The sequence below is a fragment of the Hevea brasiliensis genome, chromosome 2 (genome assembly GCF_030052815.1).
Source record: "Hevea brasiliensis isolate MT/VB/25A 57/8 chromosome 2, ASM3005281v1, whole genome shotgun sequence".
In the NCBI taxonomy this organism is placed as follows: Eukaryota; Viridiplantae; Streptophyta; class Magnoliopsida; order Malpighiales; family Euphorbiaceae; genus Hevea; species Hevea brasiliensis.
The window spans coordinates 76,262,038-76,284,899 of record NC_079494.1 but is presented as its reverse complement, the minus strand read 5'-3'; positions in this window follow the sequence as shown (position 1 = coordinate 76,284,899).

Genomic DNA, 22,862 nt, shown 5'->3' with positions numbered 1-22,862 from the left:
GCAGAGCTCGCCACCTCCACAGCCATGTTCCAACAAATGGCCGACTTCTTTAGACAGATGGTCGGGTAATGCCAAAGAAGACCACCACCACCACCACCTCCACACAGAAAAACACACTTGGAGAGACTAAGAAAATTTGGGGCAAGTGGATTTCTATGGCAAGAGAGAAGATGACTCATGCGGTACCGAGAATTGGTTGAACAGAACAGGCAGAGTCCTAAAACAGCTCCACTGTACTCCAGAGCAAAACCTGGAAGCTGCCATCTCTTTGCTGCAAGATGATGCCTATGGATGGTGGGACACTGTGTCCAGTGAAGTGCAGCCAGAAGCTGTAACTGGGGACTTCTTCCTCTCTGAGTTCAAGAAGAAATATGTGGGTACTGTATACCTAGAAGAGAGAAGAAGGGAATTCATTAATCTGAGGCAAAGGCAGTTGTCAGTGGCCGAGTATGAGAAGGAGTTTGTTCGATTAAGCCGTTATGGAAGGGAGATAGTCCCTAATGAAACTGAAAGATGTAAGAGATTTGAAGAGGGACTAAATGACAACATCAAGATCCAGCTCACTGCCTTGGGAATCACAGAATTTACCAAGTTAGTGGAAGCTGCCATAAAGGTTGAAAAAGTGAGAATTAGTGAGTGGACTAGAAGAGAGAGACAGCAGAAGAGGGGACCGGGTCAGTCTAGTTCAGCCTCTGCATCAGGGAAGAAGTTCAAGGGTCCTCCTGCACAGAGTTCGGGTCAGCCACAGTGGTCGTGGTCACCCCAGGGGCCCAGTTACGCTTTACCCCTAGGAGAGGTCAGTCCACACCATCAGTGGGCAGCTCTCCAGGGATGGGGTTCAGGGGACCAGCCCCAGCATTTCCTGCATGTCCACACTGTCAGAAATGGCATAAGGGGGAATGTTGGAGAGTAACTGGTGCTTGCTTGAGATGTGGGTCGACAGAACATCAACTGAGGAACTGCCCACGCAGAACTACTACAGCTGCTCCAACACAAGCGCATGCACTGCCTCTGCACCACCAAGGGGTAGAAGGTCGGGTAAATCCGAAGCTGTGGGACCATCTCAGAGGCCTACATCTGAGCCAGCAGAGAGGCCAGATAACAGACCACCTGCCAGAAATTATGCCTTGAGAGCTCAGAAGGAGCAAGATGCCCCGGACGTCATCAGGGGTACGTTCTCCCTCTACAATACTCCTGTGCATGCATTGGTGGATCCAGGATCCACTCATTCATACATCTGCATCAACCTACCCGTAGAAAGGGGGATACTAGTAGGGGAGAGTGACCAAGACATTCTGGTCACTAATCCATTGGGCCACTGTGTAGTGGTGAACAAGGTATACAAGGGTTGCCCGTTAAGGATTCAAGGGTATGAATTCTCGGCAGACCTGATTGAGTTGCCTTTCCACGAGTTTGACGTGATTTTGGGAATGGACTGGTTGTTACGTCATCAGGCAATAGTTGATTGCAAATTGAAGAGAATTTCTTTGAAAACCCTTGAAGGTAATGAGATCACAGTTGTGGGGGAAAGGACAGATTTCTTGTCCAATGTCATCTCAGCCACAGTTGCAAGAAGAATGATGAGAAAAGGCTGTGAAGCCTACCTAGCACATGTGGTGGATACTAGGCAGGCTAAGCCAAACTTGGGTGACATACCCACAGTGAGAGACTTCCCAGAAGTATTTCCTGAAGAGTTGCCTGGTTTGCCACCAGAAAGGGAAGTCGAATTTGCTATTGAGACACCGCTGTGCACAAAGACCCATTTCCATTGCTCCTTATAGGATGGCACCCATCGAATTGAGGGAGTTGAAAACTCAGTTACAAGAGTTGCTTGATAAGGGGTTCATACGCCCCAGTGTGTCACCATGGGGAGCTCCAGTGCTGTTTGTGAAAAAGAAAGATGGGACTTTGAGGCTTTGTATTGATTACCGGCAGTTGAATAAAGTGACTGTGAAGAATAAATATCCGTTGCCTAGAATTGATGATCTGTTTGATCAGTTGAAGGGAGCAGGAGTATTTTCTAAGATTGATCTCAGATCAGGGTATCATCAGCTGAGGGTGAAAGATGTAGATGTGCCCAAGACTGCATTCAGGACCCGGTATGGGCATTATGAATTTCTGGTGATGCCCTTTGGCCTAACAAATGCACCAGCGGCGTTCATGGACCTTATGAACCGTATCTTTCATCCATACCTAGATCGGTTCGTAGTGGTTTTTATTGATGACATTCTGGTGTACTCCAAGACCAGGGAAGAACATGATGAACATTTGAGGATTGTTCTGCAAACTCATGAAAAGAAGTCAGATGCTAAGTTGTCCAAGTGTGACTTTTGGTGAATGAGATTGCATTCCTTGGACACATAGTGTCACCGATGGGATTAGGTGGATCCCAAGAAAATAGAAGCGATGATGGAATGGAAGCCTCCCGTAAATACAACCGAGGTCGAAGCTTCTTGGGGCTAGCCGGTATTACGTAAGATTTGTGAAGGGATTTTCCCTAATAGCCGCTCCAATGACCAAGTTGTTACACAAGAATGTCGATTTGACCGAATGACAAGTGTCGGACTGGTTTGAGAAATTGAAGGCTATGTTGACAGAGGCACCGGTGTTAACAAGCCGGTGTCCGGAAAGGACTTTGTGGTCTATAGTGATGCCTCACATAATGGGCTAGGTGTGTATTGATGCAAGAGGGGAAGGTGGTCGCCTATGCTTCCAGTGCGATTAAGGCCACATGAATGTAACTACCCTACCCATGATCTAGAGCTTGCAGCAATTATCTTCGTGATCAAGATATGGAGGCATTACTTGTATGGTGAAAAGTGCTATATTTACACCGACCACAAAAGCTCAAATATTTGCCAACCTGAATGAGCTCAACCTTAGACAGAGGCGATGGATTGAGTTCTGAAGGATTATGACTGTAATTGACTACCATCCCGGGAAGGCAAATGTAGTTCTTGATGCTTTGAGCAGAAAGTCCATCACGCCTTTGAGATCATTGAATGCCCGTCTATCCTTGGTTCGAGATGGAGCTATTTTGGCTGAGTTGCAAGTGAGGCCAAACCTGCTACAGCAGATATTAGATGGGCAAAAGGCAGATAAGAAGTTAATGGCTATTATGAGCAAGATCTCAGAGGGAAAAGCAACTGACTATGAGGCGAAGGCAGATGGGTGTCTGTATTTCAAAGGAAGACTGTGTGTACCAGATAATGGGGAATTGAAGGCCAGTATTTTGAAAGAGGCACACACCAGTGTATATGCTATGCACCCAGGAAGTACAAAGATGTATCATGACCTGAAGCTTCAGTATTGGTGGCCTGGTATGAAGAAAGACATAGCTGACTATGTGACTAGATGCTTGACATGTCAGCAAGTCAAGGCAGAACATCAAGTTCCATCGGGTTTGCTACAGCCTATACGCATACCTGAATGGAAATGGGATCGGGTCACCATGGATTTTGTAAGTGGCCTACCTCTCACCCTAAGAAGCATGATGCAAAGATGGGTGATAGTTGATAGATTGACAAAGTCAAGACACTTTCTCGCGATTAGGACTGACTACTCACTGGAGAAGTTAGCAGAATTGTATATCAGTGAGATAGTTAGACTGCATGGAATTCCACTTTCCATCATATCTGATCGAGACCCAAGGTTTACATCTAGAGTTTGGAAGAAATTGCATGAATCCTTGGGTACACAACTCCATTTCAGCACAGCTTTCCATCCTCAGACGGATGGGCAATCAGAAAGAGTAATCCAGGTAAACAATTGAAACCCATGAAATTGATACAAATATTGAATTGAAATGATAACAATAACGTGAAATACTTGTCAGGTCCTTGAGGATATGCTGAGGAGTTGTGTCATTGAGTTTGAGGGAAGTCGATAGATACCTCCCATCGCGTAATTTGCATACAACAATAGCTACCAAGCTAGTATTCAAATGGCCCCGTATGAAGCAATCGTATGGGAGAAAATGTAGAACTCAGCAGTCTTTGGACTGAATTGGGAGAAGACAAATCGGTAGGGCTGCACTGTGAAACAGCCGAGGAAAAGTGAAAATAATCAAAGCCAACTTGAAGGTTGCCTCGCATGCATGTAAATCTTATGCCGACCTGAAGAGAAAAGAAATAGCATATGTGGTTGGCGACAAAGTGTTCCTCAAGGTGTCATCATGGAAGAAGGTATTGAGGTTTGGAAGGAAAGGTAAGTTAAGCCCTAGGTTCATTGGCCCATATGAAGTCATTGAACGTGTGGGTCCAAAGTGGCCTATAGGCTAGCTTTACCACCGTGAGTGGACAAGATCCACAATGTGTTCCACGTGTCTATGCTCGTAAGATATCGCCAGATCCTTCGCATGTCATCTCCAGAGAAGAAATTGAAATACAGCCGAATTTGACATATGAAGAGGAACCTCTACGGATCCTGGCTCGGGAAGTAAAAGAATTGAGGAACAAGCAAATTCCATTGGTGAAAGTGCTTTGGAGGCACCACAACACCGAGGAGGCAACTTGGGAAAGTGAAGAGTCGATGAGGCAACAGTTCCCTCAACTGTTTGCATCAGGTAAATTTCGAGGACAAAATTTAAATTAGAGGGGAAGAGTTGTAACACCCTCCCAATAACCACTCCGTACATCCTACTTTATCGGTCAGGTGTCGGTCAGGACTAGAACGTCCGAAAAATATTTAAACTAAAGTCAGAACCCTAATTAACTCAAATATTAATAAGAAAAATTTAGTAAAAATTTTAGAAATAAAATACAATCGAAGTCAAGCAGTAGGTGCCCAAGCGATGGGTCACCGGAGGGAAGTTGCGGTTCTCGCAACGAGGAGCCCTAGACCCGGGGGAAAAATTATAAAATAATTTTTGGGACTCCAGAGAAGGGTAATTGAGGTTCTCATGGCATTAGAATGCCAAGAAAATACCTAGAAAAATTTTTCAATCGGTACAGACGATTTTGACCCGTTAAGCCAAACGGAGGGCATTTTGGTCATTTCGCCTTCCGAGGTGATTTTTGGCCGACTTGTCCAGTTGAGTAAATAATTAATATAACATAAAATATGAATAAACATTACTAGAAATCAAATTGAAAATGAGTAGTGGAGAAAAGGAAAGAAAATGAGGAAAAAAGCTTAATTATGGCATCATGGTGATGTCATTAAGGTTATTTGGACCAATCACAATTTAACCACCCTTTGACTAACTAAATAAAAGACTAAATGAATACTAAATTTACCAAAATTTGCAGCAGCCCCTCTTCATTCCCTACCCAGCCTAAACACACCTAGAAACCTCCATTGAAGTTCAAATAAGCAAGCTCAAATTCCTACCTTGTTTCACCCTAAAATCATAACCTAGCTTCACTAAAGTTTGTTCTAGTACCTTGCATGGTCTCTTGGCAGCCTAGAAGAAGGAAGAAATTGGAGTTTAGGGCTTTGGAAATTCTGCCCAAACAAGGTTAGTGCATATATGAAGTTTAAAACTCATTAGTTCCATGATCTATGCTTGTAATGAATGAAAAATTGTGAAATAATGAAACAAATCCATGTGTATCTCTACTAAAGAATTTAGGCAGCCCTATGGGAGATTGAGGTTGATTGTTTGATAAGCTTAGAATGGTTGGAAATCATGGTTAAAGTATTAATATGCATGGAGACTTAAGTAAGTATGTTAATCAAAGTGTATGAGTAATGAGTTTGGACATTAGGGTTGTGTAGGTGAAATTGTGACTTAGCTTAGGAAATGGTTAGGGAACTTTTTAATGGTCAATTAGTGACCATTTTAGGTAGGTTGACCCTAATTAGAACTGAAAAATGAGATGGTAAAGTGAAAGTATAAACTGCCCTATGGACAGCAGCATAGGGACTGAAATTTCAGTCCCTTTGCACTGCCATAACTTGGGCTGTGCTTGTCCAATTGATGTTTGGCCAATTGGACATGAAACTAGGCTTATAATGGCACATTTTTGCTGAAGAAACCATGCCCAAAAGACCAAAGCAAAAGGGTCAAAACTCAGCCACAATCCGGAACCCTGAAACTGCCTCTGCAGAATTTGACCAAATGAACAGACTGTTCATTTGGCCATAAGTCACTGTAGATTTGGTCAATTGGTCTGAAATTTTTACAGCAACAATTTAAGACATAGACAAACAACTTTCATGAAGGAACCTACCCCAAATTATGGCCAGAACCCATTCAACCAAGTGACTCAAGTCACTGTTCATGCACTGTAGATATGGTAAAATTCTGCAGACTGCATATCCGGACAGCCTGGGTTTTTGAGCCATATCTGGAGCTACAAAACTCCAAATGGAGTGATTCAAAAAAGGAAATTCAACTAGACAAAATAAGGAACAACTTTCATGTTTTACATTTCCTCAAATTCCAACAGTAACAGTGTCCAATGGAACAGTGAAGTTGACTCACCAAAACTGAAAAATCTGTTTGTGTTGAGTTACACTTTGGAATGGCAAAAACACTTAATGCCAACAAGTTTTAAACACCAAATGTGGTATGTTGGGAGTGCCAAAGTTGATGTACACATTTTTATTCTAAAAGTCAACATTTTTGTTGACCAATGATGAATAGTAACACCAAAAAAATTGAAATTCACAAATTGACGAATTTAAGAGTTTCAAATGCCCTAGTATACCTAACAAGATTGGTTTGGATAGTTTGGCATGCCAATAGGGTTCAGTTAGCAGTACTGCACATGGCAAAAATGCCATTCTGTGATTTCATGGCTTTTAGCCATTCTGACTTTGCATTGAGACTTGGCCTTGTGCCTGATATTATTCTGACTTGTTAGTTGTTCCGTTGCACACCGGAGATGCATATGTGACCGATGGTGTGGCCGAGGTACTAGGTACCCGGTGCGATTTACCGTTATCCATCCGATGCGTCTAGTGTAGGTTACTTGGGGCAACCAAATGAATAAAAGTGAACAAAGTTAATGAATTAATGAATATACCAAAATCAAACAAAGAAAGCATACACTTTGCATACACATTTATTTTCTTGCCAATTTCTTCTATTATATTATTGCACCACTAAGCATTATTGCTTAGCGCGTTGCTTTTGCCACGCGTAGGTACTGGAGATTCCGACCGTGAGCCCAGTAGACCACAGACTGGGTGAGTCCATCTGACAGTTCTGCTCAGTGTCCGTGTCACCTCACTACCTGCAGTGCATCGGTAGGGCACTAGGTGTCATTTTGTCATTTTGATATTTTGTAGCGATTTGTATTTTCTCATATGTACTTGAACTCATGTAATATATTTTGATGTTTATGTAAATAATGAAAGTTATGACTATGAATGCAAGATTTGAGCATGTATTTATTGCTTGTATATGAGAAATGGATGTTGAGAAATGAAAAGGTTGTTGAAACCTGAAACTGAAAAATTGTTCAAATCTTGATATTGAGTTTTGTGATGATATTGAAGTTGAGAATGAATGAATTTGTTTATTGGAAGTGTTTTTAACAGTTCAGAAGCAGTTTTCTCCATTTTTAGCGGTACTCACTGGATTTTCTTTAAAATTTTCGGAACCTTAAATGAATAATACTTTTGATAAATGGCTTAAACAAATTGTATTTCATAAATTATATGCAAAAGTATGATATAAATTAATTGAGGAATATTAGAGTGTGCCGGTACACCGTGTGGCATTACTTACTCGGGTATACTGTACACGGGTAAGGGGTGTCACACATAAGTTAGAGTAGGTTCAAAACCCAATAAGGATAAAATCCCCATTTTCTCCAGTTTTGCAATCCTATCTTCTGCAACATGACCTAATCTTAAGTGCCAAATATATTTTGAACTTGAGTTGATGTTCACCATGGCATTGCATTCTTTTAGATTGCTTGCATTCATTTTGTGTTTATCATTATTATCTAAATAATAAAGACCTTCATGCATATATCCTGAGCCAACATATTTATTTCCAAAATAAATATTGCAAACATCATCTGTGAATTGAAATTCATAGCCATTTCTAGTCAAACTAGATATAGAAATGATGTTCTTAAAAGCATCAGGCACATACAAAATATTATTCAAACACAAAATATGTCCACACTTGTAAAAAGATTTAGATCCTATGGCTAAAGCTTCAACAGTTGAGCCATTGCCAACCCAGAGTCTAATATCTCGTTACTGCAAGTTGTTACTACTTGCTATACTCTGGGCAGTTCCTATTCCAGTGCCCATCCTTCTGGCTATGCAAACACTTTCCATTGCCTCCATCAGCTTTGGTCTTCCCTTTCTATTTGGCTATCTTCTTGGAAGGTTCTGGAACTTGAGGTTTCCTTTTCTTATTGCCCTTCTTCTTATTGGACTTTCCAGCAGAAGAATATGCAATCAAAGCTACCCCTTTTCCTTTATTACCCGGCATATTCTTTTGGGTAATAACAAGCATGTTAAGTAGTCACAAAATTCCCAAATGACTCAGGTAGAGACTGAAGGATCAAATTCGTCTGCAGTTGGAAATCCATGTGAAAGTCAAGATGTTCTAGTTGCTCAATCAGCCGAATCATCTTGTGGACATGATCCCCAACATTTTGTCTCTCAGACATCCTCATGCGGAATAGCTGTCTAGATATCTCATACCTAGCATTCCTGCTATGCTCATCATACAACTCTTGCAGGTGAAGAAGGATCTCACTCGCATATTACATATTTTTCATGTTGCTTCTGTAACTCATTACTCATAGAAGCAAGCATGTAACACTTGGCTCTCATATCATGCTCCTTCCACTTGTCTAAAGTATCATGTTTCTCTTGAGTGGCCTCTGGAGGTAAGGGACCAGGAACCTTTGAGTCTAGAACATATCTAATACGTTCTAAGTTCAGGACAAGTTTTAAATTTCTTAGCCAATCTGAAAAATTTGGTCCCGTCAACCTATTGTGTTCAAGTATCCTCGCAAGTATATTGGATGGTGGTGGTTGTTGTGTGCTCATTATTATCAAAAGAATAACTGCAGAAAATAACTAGATTAATTAATAAATATATCATGTAAGTAACCAAAATGATTATGGTCTTTTAATCAAATTGGTCCTCCCACTAACTTAGTGAATCCTACACTTCCAAAGTAGGAAACAGAAATCCTAGTTGGATGGATTTCTAGTGGGTGATTGAATTCTTATAGTCTTATTGATCATCCTCAGGCACATCCATTATTGGAATTACAATAAACTATAAGTGAGCAACTCCTTGCCCATCACATCTCATGTGAGGTTCAATCCTTTTACCTAGCCCCTATTGCTCAAAATCTCAAGCACATCCATTATTACCTTATCTTGCATTAGTTAAGTTAATCCCATTGAGCCAGTAAACATGCAAATAATTTTAATATCCTCAGGCATATCCATTATTGGCTACCAAACCATTTACATATTTACAACATCTCATGCTTAGTAATTATTCTTAAGAAAATGTCTTAAATTAATTGCATCATATGCAAGTATTTAAAATTTCTTAAAATAATTGCCTCAATGGAGGGCCCATGATATAATTACTTTAATTATACCATTTTCAATTTAATTATTTGTTTAGAAGATTTAGTGGTCGGATTAATTACTATTATAGTCTCACTTTGCACATTATCCAATTAGCATGCATATATCTCATACTTGCATACATTCCCATACATCTCATGCATACATAGATAAATAAATAATATGGTATGATCATGGACTTTCTAAGGGATTCAATTCTGAGCCACCAAGAATTGAATCAGGGCATTTCTAGGTGCATTTCATTCATTCATATTACAAGAGTTGCTGAAGGAGTACATAATCAACACTTGATCTTGAATTCCTCCCACTGGTCCCACCAATGCTCTTGACCTCCTTGATCTTCTTGCAATCCAATTACATAGTAATCCTTGACATACCAAGGTGAATTTACAAGAACATGGACTTTAAAGTCCTCAAATAAATGAAATTACAACCCAAAAATATTACAACAATTATAATACAATGCCACCAAAATAAAATTAATTATTTTAGAACAAAAAAAAATAAAAGAAATAAATCCAATCACATTGTTCTTTTATTGTCCATGATCACCCATCATGCATATTACCATTTAACAATTAAATAAAACATACGTACTAAAATTAAATTGAATATCTCATATTCAACTAAAAAATTCAGATTTGAATCTCATTCAACCAAATTTAAAAATTCAGATTTGAATCTTATTCAAAACAAATTTAAAAATTCAGATTTGAATCTCATTCAATCAAATTTAAAAATTCAAATTTGAATCTTATTCAAAACAAATTTAAAAATTCAGATTTGAATCTCATTCAACCAAATTTAAAAATTCAGATTTGAATCATATTCAAACAAATTTAAAAATTCAGATTTGAATCTCATTCAAACAATTGAATCAAAATTTAATTGTGTGATTAAAACTTCTAATTAAACATTTTATTTAGTCATGGGCCTAATTATGGGCCTTGAAACCAAGCCCACACTCAAGCCAAAAAACCATGCGCACCAATGGTGCTCTACACCTTGCCGCCACATTGTTGGTCCAACCAGCAATGAATCAATCAACTTTTGATCAAATCACACAATTAAATAAGATATTGAACAATCTAAATGGCAAATATAGTGGCTCTGATACCAATTGAAGGAGCGGAAGCTTGAAAATTATTAGATTAGAACATTAAATTCAAAAAATTTTCTTTTAGGGTCTCATGCATCATGCAAGATTCATTATGTACCTAATTGATTTCAATGTTCAATTACATATTAAAACACTTTTAATATGTATTAGGCTCTATATTTGCCATTTAAGATTTTTGAATTAACAAATTAATTCATTAGAACCCTAGATTAATACAAGAACATGTGCACTAACCTTTTGATGCACTGTAGATGTGATTGGTACCTTTGGGAAGTACCTAGGACCCCAAATGTTGTCCCTTTAGTTTGTTCACACCAAGATCACCAATGGCAGCCCCTTGAACAGCTTCTCAAGCCCTTGCTAACTAATTAGAAATTAGGGATTTGCCTTTAGAGAGGTTGTAGATGTATATAGGACACTAGAAACAATTTCTAACAATTTTAATTCAAGAGAACACTAGCAATTCCCTTTAAATTGATGAGAGAAGAAAAAGAAGAGAGGAAGAGAGCTTTATGGGTGGCGGCACCTCTTTAGAAAAATCAGAATATATATTTTATTCTTTCATTCTTTCCTTTTTATAATTAGGTCATCACTTAAAACCCTTGCCACATGTCATCACCTGATTGCATCTTAATTTTAATTGACCTAATTACATTAAGCCAAGTGTCAAAGCTAGATTTAATATTGACTTTGATCATCTTGCATGATAGGAAGACAAATGACAAACCCTGATGCCATGTGTCACCATCTCATGGTGCCACATGTTGCCCTGTGAAATGACCAAATTACCTTTGTGTTGTAATTTTGAGTTCTCAATCCAAAATAATTATTTTTCCTCTTCTAATCAATTTATATCAAATATAAATTAATTAATTAATATCTATTAATTAATTTCTCATAATTAAATTCATATTTAAACACTTTAAATATAAATTTAACTTATACTATACATCCAATAACCTAGATTTGGTTTCAAGCCATGCTAGGGACTTTGCAATCCAATTGCAAACCAAACCTATTTAATTAATCAATTAAACTCTTTAACTAATTAATTAAATCACATTTAACTTGGTGATTACTTGTGTATATGTGTGACTCACTATGCTCACCACTAATTGGCAATGAGATGTGATATTAATTCTTAATATCATCAGAACTCTTTCTTAACATAAATGCTTTCTCTAAGTCATTTTAGACATCTCATAGACTATGGTTAACACCTAGCATAGCATGCCATGGCCACCCAATCAGTAATAAAGAATACCTTAAATGAACCTATAATCATATGTTACCATGCACTAGAATCTCTCTGTTACAAAATTCCAATTTTAGCTGGAGCCATGGTTAATGTTAAACTCCATTTGCTATGAATATTATGTTCTCTTTTAATTCCAATTCTTGATTAAAAAGATTTTTTCATCAGAAACTCTTTTCTGATTAAATCTGTCTGTCCTGGTCAGGAACTTGAAACATCGAGAATAATTAAATGAACATAGGACTTTATCCCTATTTATTTATGGTAACAAATTCCATTTTGATCAACACCTACCTCCATATATAACTAGTAAGAGTCAACACATGCCCATATACCCATACACAGTACAAGTATGAAAGCAGTATCAACTCAAACCACCTATATACGAGATAACTGTGTTATCTCAGGTCTAAAGATTATATGCACTGATGTGATTTATGACAATGCATTGACAAGAGTAAACTCCATGCGCATGGTTGAATGAGCCAAACCATGCGCACCAATGGTGCTCTACACCTTGTCGCCACATTGTTGGTCCAACCAGCAATGAATCAATCAACTTTTGATCAAATAGCACAATTAAATCATATATTAAACAATCTAAATGGCAAATATAGTGGCTCTGATACCAATTGAAGGAGTGAAAGTATGAAAATTATTAGATTAGAATATTGAATTCAAAAAGTTTTCTTCTAGAGTCTTATGCATCATGCAAGATTCATTATGTACCTAATTGATTTCAATGTTCAATTGCATATTAAAACACTTTTAATATGTATTAGGATCTACATTTGCCATTTAAGATTTTTGAATTAACAAATTAATTCATTAGAATCCTAGATTAATACAAGAACATGTGCACTAACCTTTTGATGCACTGTAGATGCGATTGGTACCTTTGGGAAGCACCTAGGACCCCAAATGTTGTCTCTCTAGTTTGTCCACACCAAGATCACCAATGACAGCCTCTTGAATAGGTTCTCAAGCCTTGCCAACCAATTAGAAATTAGGGATTTGCCTTTAGAGAGGTTGTAGATGTATATAGGACACTAGAAACAATTTCTAGCAATTTTAATTCAAGAGAATATTGGCAATTCTCTTTGAATTGATGAGAGAAGAAGAAGAAGAGAGGAAGAAAGCTTTATGGGTGGTGGCACCTCTTTAGAAAAATCAGAATATATGTTTTATTTTTTTCATTCTTTCTTTTTATAATTAGGTCATCACTTAAAACACTTGCCACATGTTATCACCTGATTGCATCTTAATTTTAATTGACCTAATCACATTAAGCCAAGTGTCAAAGCTAGATTTAATCTTGACTTCGATCATCTTGAATGATAGGAAGACAAATGACAAACCATGATGCCATGTGTCACCATCTCATGGTGCCACATGTCACCCTGTGAAATAACCAAATTACCATTGTGTTGTAATTTTGAGTTCTCAACCCAAAATAATTATTTTTCCACTTCTAATCAATTTATATCAAATATAAATTAATTAATTAATATCTATTAATTAATTTCTCATAATTAAATTCATATTTAAACACTTTAAATATAAATTTAACTTATATTATACATCAAATAACCTATATTTGGTTTCAAGTTATGCTAGAGACTTTGCAATCTAATTGCTATAACAACCCTATTTGTATAGCCTGGTATATTTCATTGTTTCGGTGACCCGTGTCGGTCCGGATAATTAAGGGGATTAGAACCACATCTAAGATAACTAGTTAAGCCCTGAAAATAAATAATTAGTAATTGTCAAATGGTTAAGTATAAATAAGAAAAACAGAACACAAGAAGTTAAATGAGCCAAGAGTCACAGCGATGGGTAACCCTCTCGGGAAGGACTGTGAGGTCTATTTAAACTCAAATTTTGAATGGTAAAATGTGACGCCGCGGTCCTTAGGACTATTGCGAACATAGTGGAAAAGAGAAAATCACGAAAAGAATTGTTAAGCAGGTCAAATAATTAAGTCAGGGATTCGGAAGAAATATTGAATTATTTACAAACCGGATCGAACTGGCGAGAGGCATTTTGGTCAATTCACCTATAGAGCTGACTCCTGACCTAACTGTCCAATAAAATCAAAGAAAAGAAAAATTTGGGATTAAGAATTAAATTAAAGAAATAAAGAAAAATAAATTAAAAAAAAAGAAAAAGAAAAGTTGAAAAAGTGAAAAAGTTTATTATATCATGCATGACATCATGCATGATGCAATAAACTTAATAATTAAAAATTTGAAATTATCATTGGATAATTGTGAATTAATTTAGATTAAAAACACATAAAAGAAAAAAAAACTAACTAATGTCTTCTTCCCTTAGCAAAATAGCCGGCCGATCTCTCTCTCAAGCTCTCTCTCTAAAACTCCATTGGAGCACCAAAACCAAGCTTCATATACCTTAAATCCCAACATAGAAACCTTACTTACCATCATTAAACCTTGTTAACTTCACTTGAAAAGAAGCTTGAGCAAGAAAAAAAAAGAGGAAAAGGAAGGAATTGAGGAAGAGGAAACTCCAAGTTGAGGTAAGCATTAAATTGAAATTTAATGGTTAAAAATACATGTTTTGAGTTACTTTAGCTTAGATTTCAACTTAAAATGAAAGGAAAACAATTATTGAGGGACTAAATAGAAATTCAGCCAGCAGTAGATTAAGGCTTGAAATAAGTGAATTTGATGTATTTGAATGGTTATTTAAGTTGAATTATGTATGTAGGCTATGGATTGGTGTTTGGAATGCATTAGATCTAAATTTTATGAATTAGGGTTTTGGCACCTAGAGTTTTGGGAGGAAAAAATATAAGAATTAGCCAAATAATGTGTTTAACCTTGATTGAGTTGAAAAATGGTCATGTATGACCATTTGTGGGTGTAGGAAGTGTTGGAATTAAGTTTGAATTCTGATTGGTTATGGTCATTCTGCAGGCAGCATGACCAAGGTCGCTTTCAGGGATCAAAACTGAAAATTTACAAACCCAATTGGTGTGAGGTCAATTGGGAATGAAACTAGACACAAAATGGCACATTTTTCATTTAGGAATCATGCCCAGAAAGTGACCATAGCATAGTGAACAAATTAATCAAATTCGGATTAGGCAAACTGACCTGTACAAAAATGACCAAATGAACTGTTAGTTCATTTGGCTATAACTTGGGCTAGGTAGGTCCAAATGACTTGAAATTTTATCAGTAGAAAGCTAAGACATAGCCCTACAACTTTCATAAGAACACAAGTCCAAATTATGCCCTTAACTAAGTCATTTAGCCACCCAAAATTAGTGACCTAAAACTGCAAGAACCAAGTTGGTGCCTAGAAAATCTTGGTTAGACTAATCCGGCTAGCCATGTTCAAATGGCTATATCTTGAGCTACAAAACTCCAAATGGAGTGATTCAAAAAAGAAAATAAAGTTAAGACAATAAGGAACAACTTCTATGAAGAAAACTTAGCCACATTTTAACAGCAACATGACCAATGGAACAGTTCAAAACAAGACACCAAAACTGAAAATTTGAAATTTTGCCTAAAAGACTTAAAATTTGAGAAAACAACCAAAACCAACAAATTAGGTAACCAAAATGTGGTATGTGTGTGAAATTAGAATTCCCATACCTATTAAGCATTAGAAAGTCAACAAATTGACTTGAATAGTATTGTGAATAGTAACTCCGAAATACAAATTTTAAATAACGTCAAGTTTAGCATATTTAAGCTTGGAATAAGTAGATTTGAATTCATTTTTAGATTTATGATAAATTATGATACTGAAATACTGTGAAACTGTGTGTTTCAGTTGAAAAGAATACCGGGAAAGAACCCGAGGCATCTAGTCAAGGCCAAGAGGCGACTTGTATAAGGTTTGTGCACAACATAGAATTTCTATAAATTTTTTTTTTGCACATTATTTTGAATGAATTGAAATGTTTATTATTTTTTTGACTTAAATTATTGAAAGGTTACTTGTTTGTGTTTGAAATGGCAATAAATGTTTAGTAAATTGTTAAGACAGTTTTGAAACCATAGTGTCATGACCATATATTTGAATGCCTCACTAGCATGACTAGTGGGGAAAATCAGTTTTGAATTTTGATTCCTTCTCTGGCTGAAGTGTTGAGGTGTGTGCCAGCAGAAGAAGAAATTGAATGGATATCCATATATTTGAGCTAGCTAGCCTTGTGATGTGACTTCTCATAAGCCTCTAGCTATTGAGATGATTATTGTTTCGAATGACATGATATAACTGTGTGTTTTTATGAAATTTTCTTTGAGACTTTCGAAATGAAATTGCTTGGATTAAATGCATATATATCATGTTTTGTATTTATTTCTCATGTTCAGTTCAATTTTTGAATAAGTATGATTTAAATTCTACATAAAGGTTATTTTAGTATGCTATGCACCACTAAGTCATAGTACTCAACGATGACTGTTATTACTGTCACAGATATAGAGACTAGAGGAGCAGCAGAGTGAGCTGCTAAGGATTGTGGAGCTGCCTTCCCTGAAGTTTTATCGGGTATATTTTATACCCTGATTGTAATAATTATTTTGATGTATGTAAATGTATGTACATGTAAAATTGGTCATGAGCAGTTGTATAAAGTTTGTAATAATATTAGTTAGATTTTTCTAATGTAAATTTTGGATGAATGTTATTTATTTTAACTGTAATGAAATATGAATGAAAGTATTTTGTTTTAATTTGAATGAAATTACTTAGTATTATTTTGGATGTTATTTAAATTGGAAATTTTTGATTTGAATTTTTGAAATTTGAGAAATGATGTTGAAGTTTGTTGTGGTGGATGTTGAAGTTGTTGAATTGATGAGATAAATTATTGGAAGTGTTTTTTTTTCAGGTATTTGAACAACTGTTTTATCAAAATACAGATGACACTCTGCCGAAATTTTTCTAAAATTTGAGGAAAAATAAAAAGGGACAAAAATTTTAACTAGTTTTCAAACTCTAATTAAATGTTTTAATACCTATTAGAAAATACTCACCACTTCTAAAAAGTAAGAAAATGATTTTAAAATCCCTTATAGGGTACTTAATGAGTTATCGGTAGGTGAAGTTCGGTAGTTCATTAGGTATTCTACGGGATCATGTTATGCCTTACAGAGGGGTAAGGCCTATTTAATTAGTCAATTAAACTCATTAACTGATTAATTAAATTACATTTAACTTGGTGATTACTTGTGTATGTGTGTGAGTCACTAGGCTCATCACTAATTGGCAATGAGATATGATATTAACTCTTAATATCATCAGAACTCTTTCTTACCATAAATGATTTCTCTAAGTCATTTTAGGCATCTCATAGACCATGTTTAACACCTAGCATAGCATGCCAAGGCCACCCAATCAGTAATAAGGAATATCTTAAATGAACCTATAATCATATGTTACCATGCACTAGAATCTCTCTGTTATAAAATCCCAATTCCAGCTGGAGCCATGGTTAATGTCAAACTCCATTTGCTATGAATATTATGTTGTCTTTTAATTCCAATTCTTGATTAAAAAGATTTTCTCATAAAAAACTCCTTTCTGATTAAATTTATGCATCACGGCAGAACTTGAAACATCAAGAACAATTAAATGAACATAGGACTTTATCCCTATTTACTTAGGGTAACAGATTCCATCTTGATCAACACCTACCTCCATATATAACTAAGTAAGAGCCAACGTATGCCCATATACCCATGTACAGTACAAGTATGAAAGCAGAATCAAACTCAAACCACCTATATACAAGATAACTGTGTTATCTCAGGTTTAAAGATTATATGCACTGATATGATTTATGATAATGCATTGACAAGAGTAAACTCCACGTGCTTGTCATAAATGTCACTGCTTCGGCCTACTTATCATGCATAAGTGCCTATCATGTTTGTTATATGGCATGAGACTAACCATCCCATCTTATTTACATCTCATATAAATAACTTGGGAACAAACATGATTACAATCTTTCTAGATAAGTCATGTCCTTATTGTGAAGTATCCTCAATTGTGAACTAATTTATGATACTTTGTGCTAGAAATACTGTCACTCATATTCTTAACAACTTAAGAATAGAATTTTTAACAAAATATCAATGGACCTTTTCTATTACACATAAATATATTATGTAAACAGAAAAGTAAAATTGTATTTTATTAATAAAACATATACAAGATACATACTAAATGATATGCTCTAGGGCATACTACTAACAATCTCCCATTAGCACTAGAGCCATTCATTACAATACCTTAGACCCATCTTCTCAAGATGTCGGTCTAACTGAGCTTGTGACATAGGCTTAGTGAATGGATCAGCTGGATTTTTAGCTGATGCCATTTTTTGCATGGCTACATCACCTCACCCAACTATCTCTCTGATAATGTGGTAGCGCCTTTCTATGTGTTTAGATTTCTGATAAGACCGGGGTTCCTTAGCCTGTATGATTGCTCCATTGTTATCATAGTAGAGTGGAACTGCTGACTTAATGGAAGGAACTACTGCAAGTTCTGTCACAAACTTCTTTATCCAAATGACTTTTTGCAAAGATCCGATGCAAAGAATATACTCAGCCTCTATAGTGAAATCTGCAGTTGTACTCTGTTTGGAACTCTTCCAATTGACTGCACCTCTATTACAAATGAACACACACTCAGAGGTAGACTTTCTATCATCAATATCTGATTGGAAATCAGAATCAGTATAACCATCCAATAACAAGTCACTACCTCCATATATCAAGAATAAATCCTTAGTTCTTCTCAAGTACTTAAGGATATTCTTGACAGCTATCCAGTGTTCCAAACCTAGATTGGATTGAAACCTGCTAGTCAAACTAATAGCATATGCAATATCCGGCCTAGTATACAACCTTGCATACATCAAACTTCCAATAGCCGAAGCATATGGAATCCTGGCCATGTGATCTCTTTCTTCAGGTGTCTTTGGAGACATCTCTTTAGAAAGGTGGATACCATGTCTCACTGGTAACAATCCTCTCTTGGAATCAAGCATGTTAAATCTCTTTAACACCTTTTCCAAGTATAGACTTTAGGATAAACCAATTATTCTTTTTGCTCTATCTCTATAGATGTGAATCCCAAAAATATAGGTTGCCTCCCCTAAGTCTTTCATGGAGAATGTATTTGACAACCATACGTTTATAGTTGTCAACATACCTGTGTCATTACCCATCAACAAAAGGTCATCCACATATAAGACAAGGAAAGTGACAGCACTATCACTAACCTTCTTATATACACATGGCTCATCTTCATTTTTGAAAGAAACAAATGACTTAATGGCTTCATCAAAACGGATGTTCCAACTCCTCAAAGCTTGTTTCAACCCATAAATGGATCGCTTTAGCTTGTATACTTTGGAACCATCTTGGGATTCAAAACCCCTAGGTTGTTCCATGAAAATATTTTCTTCAATGTATCCATTGAGAAAAGCTATTTTGACATTCATTTGCCAAATCTCATAATCGTAGTATGCAGCTATTTCTAATAGAATCCTAATTGATTTAAGCATAGTAATAGGCAAGAAAGTCTCCTCATAGTCGATTCCTTGCCTTTGGCGAAACCCTTTCGCTACTTTCCTTGCTTTATAGGTCTCTACCTTTCCATCAGAACCAATTTTCTTCTTGAAAACCCATTTATTCCCTTTAGGTACAATGCCTTCAAGTGGGTCAACAAGATCCCAAACTTGATTCTTATACATTGAATTAATTTTAGATTTTATAGCAACAATCCATTTTGAAGAGTCTATATCTGATATAGTTTCTTCATAGGTAAGTGGATCATCTCTATGATCTACTTCTTCATGAGTAAACAACTCTTGTTCATCTTCATGAAGAAAATCATATCTCACTGGTGGGTGAGATATCCTAGTTAATCTACGAGGAATAGCTGTAGATGTTTCATCAATAAGTGTAAGTTGACTAGATGGATCTATATCCATCTGATCTGTTGGTTGGTCAGAATTCTCTAATTCTAACTCTATTTGCCTTCCTTTGCCTCCTTCTTGAACAAACTATTGTTCAAGAAATGTGGTATCTCTATTTACCACAACCTTTTGTGAAGTAGGCAAATAAAAATAATATCCAAAACTCTCTTTTGGATATCCAACAAATCGACCTTTTTCTGATCTGGTTTCCAATTTATCAGTGTTCAGCTTTTTGATATAAGCTGGACAACCCCAAATCTTAACATGCTTAAGACTTGGTTTTCTTCTATGCCATATCACATAAGGTGTGGAAGATACTGATTTTAATAGAATCCTATTCAGAATATGCAAAGCTGATTCTAATGCAAATCCCTAAAAGGAGATTGACATATCAGTATAGCTCATCATACTACGTACCATATCTAATAAGGTATGATTTCTCCTTTCAGATACACCATTCAGTTGTGGCGTTCCTGGAGGAGTCAGCTGGGAAACAATGCCATGCTCTTTCAAGTATTCATCAAATTTAGTACTCAAGTATTCACCTCTACGATCTGATCGAAGAGCTTTAATACTTTTTCCTGTTTGATTTTCTACTTCAGATTTAAATTCTTTGAACTTTTCAAAGGATTCATATTTGTATTTCATCAAATACAAATACCCAAACCTTGATTTGTCATCAGTAAAGGTAATAAAATAATGAAAATCGCCTCTAGCCATTTCTCTAAATGGGCCATATACATCACTATGTATTAGCTCCAAAATATTTTCAGCTCTTAGTCCTTGTCCAACAAAGGGTGATCTAGTCATTTTGCCTTGAAGGCAGGATTCATAAGTTGGAGTAGGTTCAGAACCCAATGAGGATAAAATCTCCATTTTCTCCAGTTTTGCAATCCTATCTTCTGCAACATGACCTAATCTTAAGTGCCAAATATATTTTGAACTTGAGTTGATTTTCACCATGGCATTGCATTCTTTTAGATTGCTTGCATTCATTTTGTGTTTATCATTATTATCCAAATAATAAAGATCTTCATGCATATATCCTGAGCCAACATATTTATTTCCAAAATAAATATAGCAAACATCATCTGTGAATTGAAATTCATAGCCATTTCTAGTCAAACTAGATATAGAAATGATGTTCTTAAAAGCATCAGGCACATACAAAATATTATTCAAACACAAAATATGTCCACACATGTAAAAAGATTTAGATCCTATAGATAAAGCTTCAACAGTTAAGCCATTGCCAACCCAGAGTCTAATATATTGTTACTGCAAGTTGCTACTACTTGCTATACTCTGGGCAGTTCCTATTCCAGTGCCCATCCTTCTGGCTGTGGAAACACTTTCCTTTGCCTCCATCAGCTTTGGTCTTCCCTTTCTGTTTGGCTATCTTCTTGGAAGGTTCTGGAACTTGAGGTTTCCTTTTCTTATTGCCCTTCTTCTTGTTGGACTTTCCAACAGAAAAAGATGCTATCAAAGCTACCTCTTTTCCTTTATTGTCCGGCATATTCTTTTGGGCAATAACAAGCATGTTAAGTAAACCAGCCAAGGTGTATTCCTGCTTAGTCATATGGAAATTTGTCACAAAATTCCCAAATGACTCAGGTAGGGACTGAAGGATTAAATCCGTCTACAGTTGGAAATCCTTGTGAAAGTAAAGATGTTCCAGCTGCTCAATCAGACGAATCATCTGGTGGACATGATTCCCAACATTCTATCCCTCAGACATCCTCATGCGGAATAGCTGTCTAGATATCTCATACCTAATTTCCTGCTGTGCTCACCATATAACTCTTGCAGGTGAAGGGGGATCTCACTCGCATATTGCATATTTTCATGTTGCTTCTGTAACTCATTACTCATAGAAGCAAGCATGTAACACTTGGCTCTCATATCATGCTCCTTCCACTTGTCCAAAGTAACATGTTTCTCTTGAGTGACCTCTGGAGGTAAGGGACCAGGAACCTTTGAGTCTAGAACATATCTAATACGTTCTAAGTTTAGGACAAGTTTTAAATTTCTTAGCCAATCTGAAAAATTAGGTGCCGTCAACCTATTGTGATCAAGTATGCTCACAAGTATATTGGATGGTGGTGGTTGTTGTGTGCTCATTATTATCAGAAGAATAACTGCAGAAAATAACTAGATTAATTAAAAAATGTATCATGTAATTAACCAAAATGATTATGGTCTTTTAATCAAATTAGTCCTCCCACTAACTTAGCGAATCCTGCACTTCCAAAGTAGGAAACATAAATCCTAGTTGGATGGATTTCTAGTGGGTGATTGAATTCTTATAGTCTTGTTGATCATCCTCAGGCACATCCATTATTGGAATTACAATAAACTATAAGTGAGCAACTCCTTGCCCATCACATCTCATGTGAGGTTCAATCCTTTTACCTAGCCCCTATTGCTCAAAATCTCAAGCACATCCATTATTGACTTATCTTTTATTAGTTAAGTTGATCCCATTGAGCCAGTAAACATGCAAATAATTTTAATGTCCTTAGGCACATCCCTTATTGGCCACCAAACCATTTATATATTTACAACATCTTATGCTTAATATTTATTCTTAAGAAAATCTCTTAAATTAATTGCATCATATGCAAGTATTTAAAATTTCTTCAAATAATTACCTCAATGGAGGGCCCGTGATATAATTACTTTAATTATACCATTTCCAACTTAATTATTTGTTTGGAAGATTTAGTGGTCGGCTTAATTACTATTATGGTCTCACTTTGCATATTATCCAATTAGCATGCATATATCTCATACTTGCATACATTCCCATACATGTAATGCATACATAGATAAATAAATAATATGATATGATCATGGACTTTCTAAGGGATTCAATTTTGAGCCACCAAGAATTGAATAAGGGCATTACTAGGTGCATTTCATTCATTCATATTACAAGAGTTGCTGAAGGAGTACATAATCAATACTTGATCTTGAATTTCTGCCAC